We start from the raw sequence: 11397 nt of genomic DNA, 5'->3' as shown, positions 1-11397 counted from the left end.
GCTTTAATAGGCTCTTTGCGGAACTAAAACAGTTTTAAAAGATGGAACGTGCAGGTCAACTTTATCATCCAGGAGATAACACACTTTACAAATAATGTTTAGATACGAAAAATGCTAATTTGTGAATATGAAAAAGCAAAGCTAAATAAGTACGTTTTTTCTGGAAGAAGTAAACTATATAATATTTAATGTCCACATTTGGACTTGAAAAGTTATTTACAATACTTATGAAATGTTTATTTTCAGATTTTACCATTATAATCAGTGGAGAGAGAGAGAGAGAGATAGATTTGAAAACGTGGAATTTCTCTTTTTTCACATTTCAGAACAATAATCTATCATGTCAACTGTACAAATATATTTTAGATCATAAAAATGTATAGGCCTACTTCTTACCTGATGTCAGAGATGTGGAGTGTCTTTTTCACTCATTGCCCTTTCTAATTCTAAGCTGTCCAAAAATATCTTCATACAAATCATTACGCTCAGTGAGTTTTGTATATGGAAAAACATACAGTAACTCTTGCTATATCTAAAAAAATAAATAAATAAATAAATAAAAATATTATAGGATTATATAGGATTATAATTAATAGATCATCAGAGAGTGATTAGATAATGTTAACAGAATTGTATTACATACTTTGCAAATCCTATTCCAGTCTATAGCATAGTATGTATATTAAATGTGCAAGTAATATTAGTTACATTATTTTCTGTGTATGTAAATATATCAGGACTTTGAGTGGGTTGGGTATAATTAAGGTTCAGACACACTGCCCACACCTGCTCTTCCCTCCGCGCCCCGATGATCAGTGTTTCCAGCTTTAGGGAACACCAATGGATTAACCACATGTGAGCACTGAGATCCAACCAAAGCCCAGTGTGTGCTCCCTCCCTCCCTTTCTCTCTCTCTCTCCCGTTCTCTCTCTGGGAATCTTTATTTCTGTATCTCCCAAAGGCTTTTTGTAGGTTTATTTTCCAGCTACACACATGCACAAACAGAAAGACACAGAGAGAGATGTAACCGCCATCTCATTTCATAAAGAACCTACAAAGAAATCACCCACACAACCAGCCAACCAGAGTGAAAAGCCACACTGCAGATGACAAGTTTCTTACGTTTATTTTTCAGGTACAAACCACCATATCTACATGACTGATAATCACTCCTCCGCTCTTCCACCGCTCTCCAGTTGACTGATTACTATCACAACAATAAAAATAAAGAAATGAACCTATAAATCTACAAAGAAAAACTATGTGTATTATTATTTGTTACTTTCTTTATGTATTTTATATACATATTCATAATAAAACAGTTTTTGTTTAACAGTCTTGGATCCTATATATATATACTCACCTAAAGGATTATTAGGAACCCATACTAATACTGTGTTCGCCTTCAGAATTGCATTAATTCTATGTGGTTGATTCAACAAGGTGCTGAAAGCATTCTTTAGAAATGTTGGACTTTATTGATAGGATACCATCTTGCAGTTGATGGAGGTTTGTGGGATGCACATCCAGGGCACGAAGCTCCGGTTCCAACACATCCCAAAGATGCTCTATTGGGTTGAGATCTGGTGACTGTGGGGATCATTTTAGTACAATGAACTCATTGTCATGTTCAAGAAACCAATTTGAAATGATTCGAGCTTTGTGACATGGTGCATTATCCTGCTGGAAGTAGCCATCAGAGGATGGGTACATGGTGGTCATAAAGGGATGGACATGGTCAGAAACAATGATTAAGTAGGCTTTGGCCTTTAAACGAGGCCAGGAGATTCAGGAGATTGTCTTGACAAGGACCACACCCATAAATGCATTGAAGCAACTGCCATTTGATTGGTTGATTAGATAATTGCATTAATGACAAATTGATAATTGACTAATAATCATTTAGGTGAGTCTATATATATATATATATATATATATATATATATATATATATATATATATATATATATATATATACACATACATATGGGCCTACATAATATCATAAATTCATTTTCTTAAATATATTACTGTTAAGAAATGTATTTTTATCCAGCATCAAATTGACCCAGTAAATCATTATGTTATGAAGGCATGAAATTAGCTGTTCTTGTTAACTTTCTATTCAGCAAAGAAAACTTTCCACAAAATACAGTTTTCAATATTGATAATAATAAGAAATGATTCTTAAGAACCAAGTCAGCATATTAGAATGATTTCTGAAGTAAAATGTGACACTGTAAGCATACTACAGTAAGCATTCAGTGTTTCAATCACAGAAAGAAAGTACATTTTGAAATATATTAAAATAGAAAACAGATCTTCTGAACTGTAATCATATTTCATAATATTGTTACGGTTTTTACCGTATTTTTTATCAAATAAATGCAGCCTTAAAAGACTTTTTAATCTCAAAAACATCCCAACCAAAATCTAACAGACACAAATTCTATGATCTTAAAAATCAACAAGACACTGATTGAGCAAGACATTTAAAAAAAGAGAGCGTGAGATAAGGACATAAAGACAGAAAGAAGGAGTGGGAGGATGGAAAAACTGAAAGTGTTTGCGGTAGAATCTAAAAGGGCTTTTGAGGTGAGAATCTGAACCCAACAACCTGGCAGGCTGAAGTACGTTCATTGAATCGGTCTCAACTATCATCATGAAGCAGAGCTCTCCATTTCTCCAGACTCCCCTACCGCCCTCATCCCTCCTGACTGAGGGGGAGTCCCACTCTAGTGGGGTAATACCACATGTCTGTGAAGGGACAAGTCTTCATCATATCACCATCATCTTCATTTCAACCTCATCACCCAAAGGTAAAACCCAAAAGGCCAGACCACATTATTTCAGAGAAGATTAGAATCTGGAATGCCCCCTTGATAGATCAAACAGGCCAGTGCAGCCTACACCCGCGCTTCATACCAAAACAATATATAAGACTAAAACTAAACTAAGACAGAGAACAAAAAATAACAGTTAAAAAACATTCAATTTTCGAGAAAATGCGATTGGTGTTTGGCTGTGACAAAAAGTGCTGAGGTGTTTGCCAGGTGTTACTGTGCATTCTGAGTGTTTTTAGCATGTCGCTATGATTGTTTTGACGTTCTCGGTGGTTGCTAACTGCTAGCTTTCTGTGATATTCTGCAACTTAAATATGGCTCAGGTTATTCTTTCATCGTTAATCTATTCAATCTTTCACCCATTTTAACTACATATTAACAATGGTATCTTTACAACAAGCCGTGCAAGCTGAGGTAATATTCAAGTTTGGGCTCAGTCTATGCAGGATATGTTATACGTTTATACACATGATTAGGGCTTTGCTTTATTTAAAAACTAAAACTATTGTCCGGGAGTAACTAGTTACATGTATCAGAACTACATCATTAATAGTAATCAGTTAAATGAGTAAAAGAAAAAATGAGTAATTAAATTACAGTTACTTATCAAAATGTTAACAATTACAAAGGAACAGATTACATCTTTTCACACTCACACCAAGATACAGATTCAATAGATTTTTTTAGCATAAATTGCAGTGACTGCTCAAAAATATGAGACACCAAGTTTAGTACAGGGAACAGGACAATTTTATAACTGTTTTATTTCTTATTTGGGTTTATGTATATCCTTTTTTTTTTTCCTAAGGCATTGTTAGATTCCAATGTTTCCTGTCATCGCTGTGCAAAGATTTGATTTCAAAAAATGTATCATAGCTGTTAAACAGTTTGATGTGATGATTTTAAATCTGTATTTAACCTCAGAATGATCTCAAAGTAAGTCTGATTTTGTGGTGGTTGTGCTTTAAAATTCAATTATAATTATCTTAATTCAAGTTATGAAGGATTTTGAACATCTTACAGTAAATACAGCCCCAATTTCTAGAAAAGTTGGCATGTTTTGTGAAATTCCATAAAATCAAGAATATGTTAGGCCTATTTGTTCATTCACTTTGAACTTTATTTAATTTGACTTATGTTCAAAAGGCAAAAAGTCCAATGTATTCATAGGCATACTTAATTTTATTTTGTAAATATATACAAACTTAGATTTTTGATGGCTGCAGCACACTCCGAAAAAGTTGGGACAGAGGGTATATTTAACACCGTCACAGCATGACGTATTGACGTATGACAGCATTGGATTAAAAGCAAACTTTTAATCCAATCTCACTTGATATAAGACTTCAGAAGTTCAACAGGCTGTGATTGCCATTGTCTGATTCTCCTTTTCATGACTTGTCACACATTTTCAGTAGGAGACTGATACTGCAGACAGGTCTAGCCCACTCACTCTGTGTCTACAAAACCATGCTGTTGTTGCACATGCATAATGAGACCTGGAATTGTCTTGATCTAATAACCATGTGTAACGGAGGCCAGGCAGGTGCTGTGCAGGTAAAACATCACTCCCCTGATCTCAAGATGCACACTGGTGACTGACATTAGAGGCTGTGGTCTTTGGCCTCCTTGTTATTGTCTCCTATTCCAGTGAACCGGGGTTTTGGTTCCTGCTTAATGCAGTTTTCAATTGATCTTTGGTACTGAGAAGTCAACATCCATTTTACCCAGAAACCAGCTGAAATGTGTACTTATCTGACCACAGCACACATAGAAAACTGCATAGAATTGATGTATAGCTTTCTCAGAGAAACGGAGATTCAGGTTGTATTTACTGATGCAGAGGCAGACTGTGTTAAGTGACAACGGTTTTCCAAAGTGCTCCTGAGCCCATGAGGCTATATTTAACACCATTGCATGATGGCTCACTCACGTTTTACTGAGATTTTTACTGTTACTAATTGTTTATTTGTTTGACACTTCTCTCTTGAAATTTGGCACAAAGTGATGAGCCATTATCCATCTTTGCTTGCAAAGACTGAGATGCTACTTTTATATCCAAACATGACACACTCACCTATTACTTACAGTGAACTGTTTCAAAACACTTCACTTTTGCAGCCATCCAAAAAAATTTTTTAATAATAATAATAATAATAATATATAAAGAGAATTAACCAATCTCCGATTTTTGATCTTGATTTAATTTTTCAAAACACCAACTTTTGTGGAATTGGGTTTGTGGGGTAAGCACTACTATAAGGTTAACCCTGCCTAATTGTAATGTTTGAAAATGACTAACAAAAGAAAAAATAAGAAAAATTTGAAATTTAGAAAAGTTCAAATGTACTCAGTTACATTACTAGAGTAACAAAATAGTTACGCGATGTATTACCTTTTAAATAAGGTAATTTGTAATCTGTAACCTGTTGCATTTCCAAAGTAACCATCCCAACACTGCCATCACTAAATAATTAGGGGGGCATATTATAAGTAATGAGGGTAAGTGATATGTTATATTAAAGTTGTGAAAAGCATTTAGATTTGAAATTAAATGTGAATTGCCTTTATATTTGAGTTGTTGGAACTAATATATATATATATATATATATATATATATATATATATATATACACTGTAAAAAAGAATTTGTTGAGTCAACTAAAAATATTTTGTTACCCCGCTGCCTAAAAATTTTTTGTTATCTTGACAAAAAATTTCTTGTTGAAACAACTTCAAATTAGAGTGGAGTTAGTCCAGGTAACAAATTTCTTTAAGTTGACTTGACTATTATTTTCTAGTCCAGTCAACTAAATCATGTTGTGTCAACAGGGATTTTTTTTTTTTTTTTTTACTTCTATCAATAATCATAAACAAATTTTAGCCCACTGCCTTAAATGTTTAAATAAAGATGACAAAACACTTTTTTATGTAATTTATTTAATGATAGAGACAACACTTTCATTCACATTTAAATTGAACAAGCAATTTGCTGTCAACACATCAACTGATAATTGATAAACAAAACAAAAAATGCAAAATACAAACACGTCTAAAGATCTGAACCGACACTTGAAAGTGTGATGTATAATAAATAACATTGGCATGGGATTGAGAAACAAATAGTTGCAATTCAATTCATCAGATCAAAACCACAGGGATTGTTTTTAATTTCATAACTCAATATGAAAATCAGAAGGTTGAACTCTGCATATTAACCCTGCACAAGTTCACTTGCACTCCCCCCACCATAATGCAAGTCATGGTCAAAATGAGAAACCAAGATATATGTATATAATATCACACTTAGTTACAAAAAATTTGTGTACTGTACTTCTGTATAATAAGATATAAATGGAATCAATGCACATGGAAGCACAAAAATCTAAACAGTCAGATTCTAAATTTCATAGCACAACATGACCAGACAGAAGTGTTAACATCAGAAGGATCTTGAAAATTTCCAAACTCGTCCCCCATCTGAAAATGTGTACATACTGTTTAAGAAAATGAGAGGTGAAACAACATTTGTTTACATGAGAACATGCATATTCCAAGTCATGACATGATAAACTTTAATGTACATTCTAAAAAGAGTGCGGTGGAGCCGATGGACACATCATGAACACTGAAAAGTGAAAGTGACATGACATACATTTGTGCTCTTCATTTAACCCATCCAAAGTGCACACACACAGCAGTGAACACACACCGTGAACACACACCCAGAGCAGTGGGCAGCCATTTATGCTGCAGCGCCCGGGGAGAAGTTGTGCCTTGCTCAAGGACACCTTATTTGTGGTGTTGAGGGTGGAGAGAGTGCTGGACATTCACTCCCCCACACCTACATTTCCTGCCGCTGTAGCGAGCACATGGTGGGAGCAGCTGATCTTCACAAGTTTTTGCAGAGCCTCAATGGTGTATTTAATGTGCTGGAGGTAGTGGATGTTCACTGCATACAGACCCATTAGGAGTCCAAATGCCTTGGGGACATGGGAGATGTCAGTGATGACAGGATGTCCAAATGAGACCAATGTTGGTTATTCCTTGGGAAGCACATCACATCGCTGTTCTTCAGTTACAATCAGAATGCCCTCTTCAATTTCTTTCTCAACATCCTTAATGTCACTGGATGGCTGTGAAAAGAAAAAAATATTACATTACTTAATACATTTATAACAAATGAACACACATATGTACATACACTATTAAAGTTGTGTGTTTTATTAAAAGCACAGCTACCAATAAATGCAAAGTGTAATTCACCTTCAAGTGGAAGATATTTTGAAAAAATTAACCAAAAATGAAAGTCAACTGTAAATGGTGCTCCTCAACGGTTTCGTTTAGAAACATTCAAATGACTTCCTGTATTAACCTGTTAAAAGCCTGTACAAATTTATTTGTTCTGCTGAACACAAAGAGTTTAAAATCCCATGGGAAGATAAGTGTAAAATACACCCCCAGAACCAACTATTCTAAAAATGGGGGGAAATTATTTTCTTCACTGGTATTCTACATGATTTCTGAATGACATAAAATGTGACAAACCAATACAACATATTCAGTTTTCTTTTTCTTAATCCAATTCTAAGAGTCTAATCTGTCACACCATTTATACAATGATCAGAAAATATAGTATTCCTTTTAAATAATAGTCTGTTGGACTGCATGTTCAGAGTAAAGCATGACCCTTAAAGGGTTGGTTAACCCATGTATGTTTTACTCACCCTCATAGCATCGTAAGTGTGTATGACTTTCTTCTTTCAGACAAATCCAGTCGGATTATATAAAAAAAATATTTATGGCAATTGGTGGGTGTTTTTCTCAGCAGTCCAAAAGTAGTCAAATAATGTGCATCAATTCATAATAAAAAGTACCTCACATGGCTCTGAGAGGTGAATAAGGGCCTCCTGTAGCGAATCCATGTGTTTTTGTAAAAAAATATACATATTTAAAATGATATTCAAAGCATATTTAAACCCTTTTCTCTCACTTTCGTGAGAGCCATTCCGGGTGGATGAAAATAGGACATATGGGTCATGCATGCACCGATGATAAGTGACGAACACAGAAGAGTGGAGGAGAGACAACAATACGCCAATCACGAAGTAAAATCACAAAATTAGGCTTGCACGTATGATAGTCAGTGGAAGAGAAAAAAAGTGTTTACAACTTTTTAAATATGGATATTTTTCTTACAAAAAGCGCATCGATTTGCTACAGGAAGCCTTTATTCACTCCCCAGAGCCATGTGAGACACGTTTTGATTGATGGATGGATGCATTTTATTTGACTATTGAAAAAAACACACCTGTCTACTGCCATTAAATAACCTGGAAGGGCCAGGAAAATTTTTAATTCAACTCAGATCAGATACGTCTGAAAGAAGAAAATCATATGCACATAGGGTGCCTTGAGAATGAGTAAAACATGGCCTAATTTTAATTTCTTGGTGAAATAATCCTTTAAGCAAAGTTGCTAATGGCCAATATGCTAGCACTGAACATTTTTCAGGATTCAAAACAGTATTCAGCAAAATAATAAAGAATGGCTATGTCCAAAAACAGGGTTTCTGGTGGTTTTATGAAAATAAATTCAACACTTTATAAAGACATTTTAAATACCAATTATAGAAAATTCACAGAATAAAACTGAAGGGAAAATAATGTCAAATTATGTTCTCTAAAACTTTGAGGCTGTTTTCCAATGCAAATATCTACATTTCCGTAAAGGGTTCACCCAAAAAAGAAAAAGAAAGAAAATTGTCATTTACTAAACCTCAAGTTGTTTTAAACCTGAATTAGTTTATTTCTGTTAGACCCAGTCCCAGATAGTCTAACAAAGTACACAACCCCACAACGTGTTACAACCCCAGATCACCCAGATTTCTTCTTCTTCTATTACCTGGATCACATCACTGCAGACTGATGGTGCTCAGATCGGTCATCCACAAGCGTGATCCCAGCAGTCATGTCCTTGATGAATTCCTGCGCAGAGCCTGTGTGCTTTAATAAAAACAAAGTGATGCATTAAACAGGGCCTTACAATCGTAAAGCATATAGACTCCAATAGATGTGCATTTATAAATAAATAAATTTACTTACAACTTTGTCCAAGCTCTACAATGTAAATACCATTTCCATTATGTCTGCATAGCATTTTGATGGATAACTGCAAAAGGACTCGCTGCGGTCCATCCACAGGATTATTGAATTCTGCTCTGAATCTTCAGTCATCCCAAAATATCATAAACATGAAAAATACAAAAACATGTTAAAACACTGTAAAATAATAAACATACATATAAATAAATCTTTACAGAGAAAGTCAAATGTATTGACAAGTTTGTATTAAATGCCATAGACAAACTATACCATCCAGACGATGCTTTTAAATGACACAACACATAATTATAACACAATAAAAGGAAATTTAACACATTTGTGTCGATCGTTATTGTATCTCTATTTATACAAGATATATGCTATTATTACTCTTATTCTAAAATATATAGATTTGAACGCATGCAATTTACTTGTGACCGTATATTCACCATAGACTGTATAAAAACAGATATTCACACAGCATTACACTAGGTTCTAGGTTCTAGTGAGGCACTTGAATGACTAACGTTACTTCAGAAAACTGAAAGAAGAGTTTGTAACGCTACCTTCAGAACTTCTGAACTGTAGACTGTAAAATAATCATCAGCACTGGGCTTATGTCAGCGATATCAAATGTAACGTTAAGATACGCGCTCCAGAAGAACTCTGAGGGAGGTGCTCATCTGTGCTGCTCATTCGTTGCCCTTATAAAATACAGAAAAGACACAGTTCGAGTAGTAATCTTCTTTTTATCTCCAAATTTTTCATCGTTGAATATTCTGACGGATGTCTTACGCTGTCAGGTTAAGAGCAGTTCCTTTTTTTTATTCCCGCCGTTCTTAATCCATACAGTGATCCGATGAGCTCTCGCGCGCTCTGTTTGAACGGTCTCTAACGCAGCTCTGGGCTCAAATAATACATACATACTGTATTTTTTTTGTTCTCCACATAAGTTCAGCTCCGCTGTCCCGCATGGGGGAATATCTGTTTTAATATTTATAAGGAAAATACTGTGGAACCGCCTGTATTTTGAGGCTTCAGAGTGCCGCGAAACGAACATTTACATACAGTAACTTATATACAGAATGTAAGACTCTTTAAACCATACTTACTCTTCTGAGACAACAAATGTAATTTTACACATTAAGCCAATGAATACGAATATTTTACTTACCAAAGTTGTATTCTAGTAAAATGTCCAAACTTTGAGGAGAAACTGACTAGAATGGCTGACGACCTTCTTCTCTCTTCAACAGCCTTCACGAGAATGACGAGATCTCGCGATAAGTGATGTTGTGAACGTGATATTGCTATTGAATTGAGTCAACAAATTTTTTTTAGTTATGAGGACAAATAACCTAGTTCAGTCAACTTTCAAACTAGTTGAGACACTGAAAACTTAAAATTTTTAGTTGAATGAACAAATTCAGTAACTGCAAGTTGTGTCAACATAAAAAAATTCATTGAAACAACTAAACTGCTAAATAATTTTTTACAGTGTATATATATATATATATAGTTTTTATATAGTTTGTTAGATGTTTAAGCTATCAAATATTAAATATTTCTATCTCAGGAACTCTTTTCTGTTGATCAGCAATCATTTTAATGCAAACTCATACCTGGTTTCAGGGGGTGTAAATTTAGGCTGGGTTAAAGGTCAATATTTAGATTTAGGAATCAGGTAAGAGCTTTTGTGAAGTGTTTGATGTTGATGTTGTTCAGTTAATAAACACTAAGTATTCATTTTATGTATTGTAAGTGTTTATAAATAAAAGTTTATTCGATATGATATTTGACAGGTAAATTTAATTTAATTACTTAATTTACTTTTAATTTCAGAATAGCTCTAGATCACAGTTAATGCAAATGTGCACTTTGGCATTAGACATGATTTGCATGTGTGTGAGCACCAGTCTCGCTCTTCCGTTAAAGCTTTGTTTCCAGTGCACACAGTGTGAGTCCAGCCCTGCTGATCCCCTCAACACACTTGCTAACAGCAAATCAATATATCATGAGCCACACAAACACACCACACCATACTTACAGGGAAACAAAGTGTGTGTTGTGTGTGTGTGTGTGCACGCCCCTCCCCTGCAGATCTAATACAGGGTTTTAATGAAGACTCCAGGGGGATTGGATACCTGTCACTCTGAATCGATCTGGCCTCCCCCAAACTGACAGCTTCACCAACCTACCACCCACCTGTCTAAGTGAGTGTGTTTATAACATTCTCTGTAAGCTTATATAATAAATAATAAATGAATATAATAAAAAGACACAAAAATACATAAAATAAATATAACAGAACTATCTTTCTATGAGACAATGTGTGTATATATATATATATATATATATATATATATATATATATATATATATGTGTGTGTGTGTGTGTGTGTGTGTGTGTGTTATTTTACTATCGCTGAGAAACCATTAGTTTTTATTTA

General features: G+C 34.5%; 1 long non-coding RNA gene across 1 annotated transcript; it reads right to left on the bottom strand.

Annotated features, from left to right (window-relative positions):
- Positions 1-6919: 6919 nt before the first annotated feature.
- On the bottom strand, positions 6920-9006 carry LOC113059619 (uncharacterized). The gene is made up of 3 exons (XR_003278108.1): positions 8948-9006; positions 8748-8848; positions 6920-6979 (listed from the first exon to the last, which is right to left on the bottom strand). It is a non-coding gene; the product is annotated as an uncharacterized LOC113059619 (long non-coding RNA).
- Positions 9007-11397: the final 2391 nt, after the last annotated feature.

The sequence above is a fragment of the Carassius auratus genome, chromosome 41, assembly GCF_003368295.1.
Source record: "Carassius auratus strain Wakin chromosome 41, ASM336829v1, whole genome shotgun sequence".
NCBI classification, from domain to species: Eukaryota; Metazoa; Chordata; class Actinopteri; order Cypriniformes; family Cyprinidae; genus Carassius; species Carassius auratus.
The sequence above is the reverse complement of the archived record's forward strand: the minus strand, read 5'-3'. Positions and strand labels throughout refer to the sequence as shown.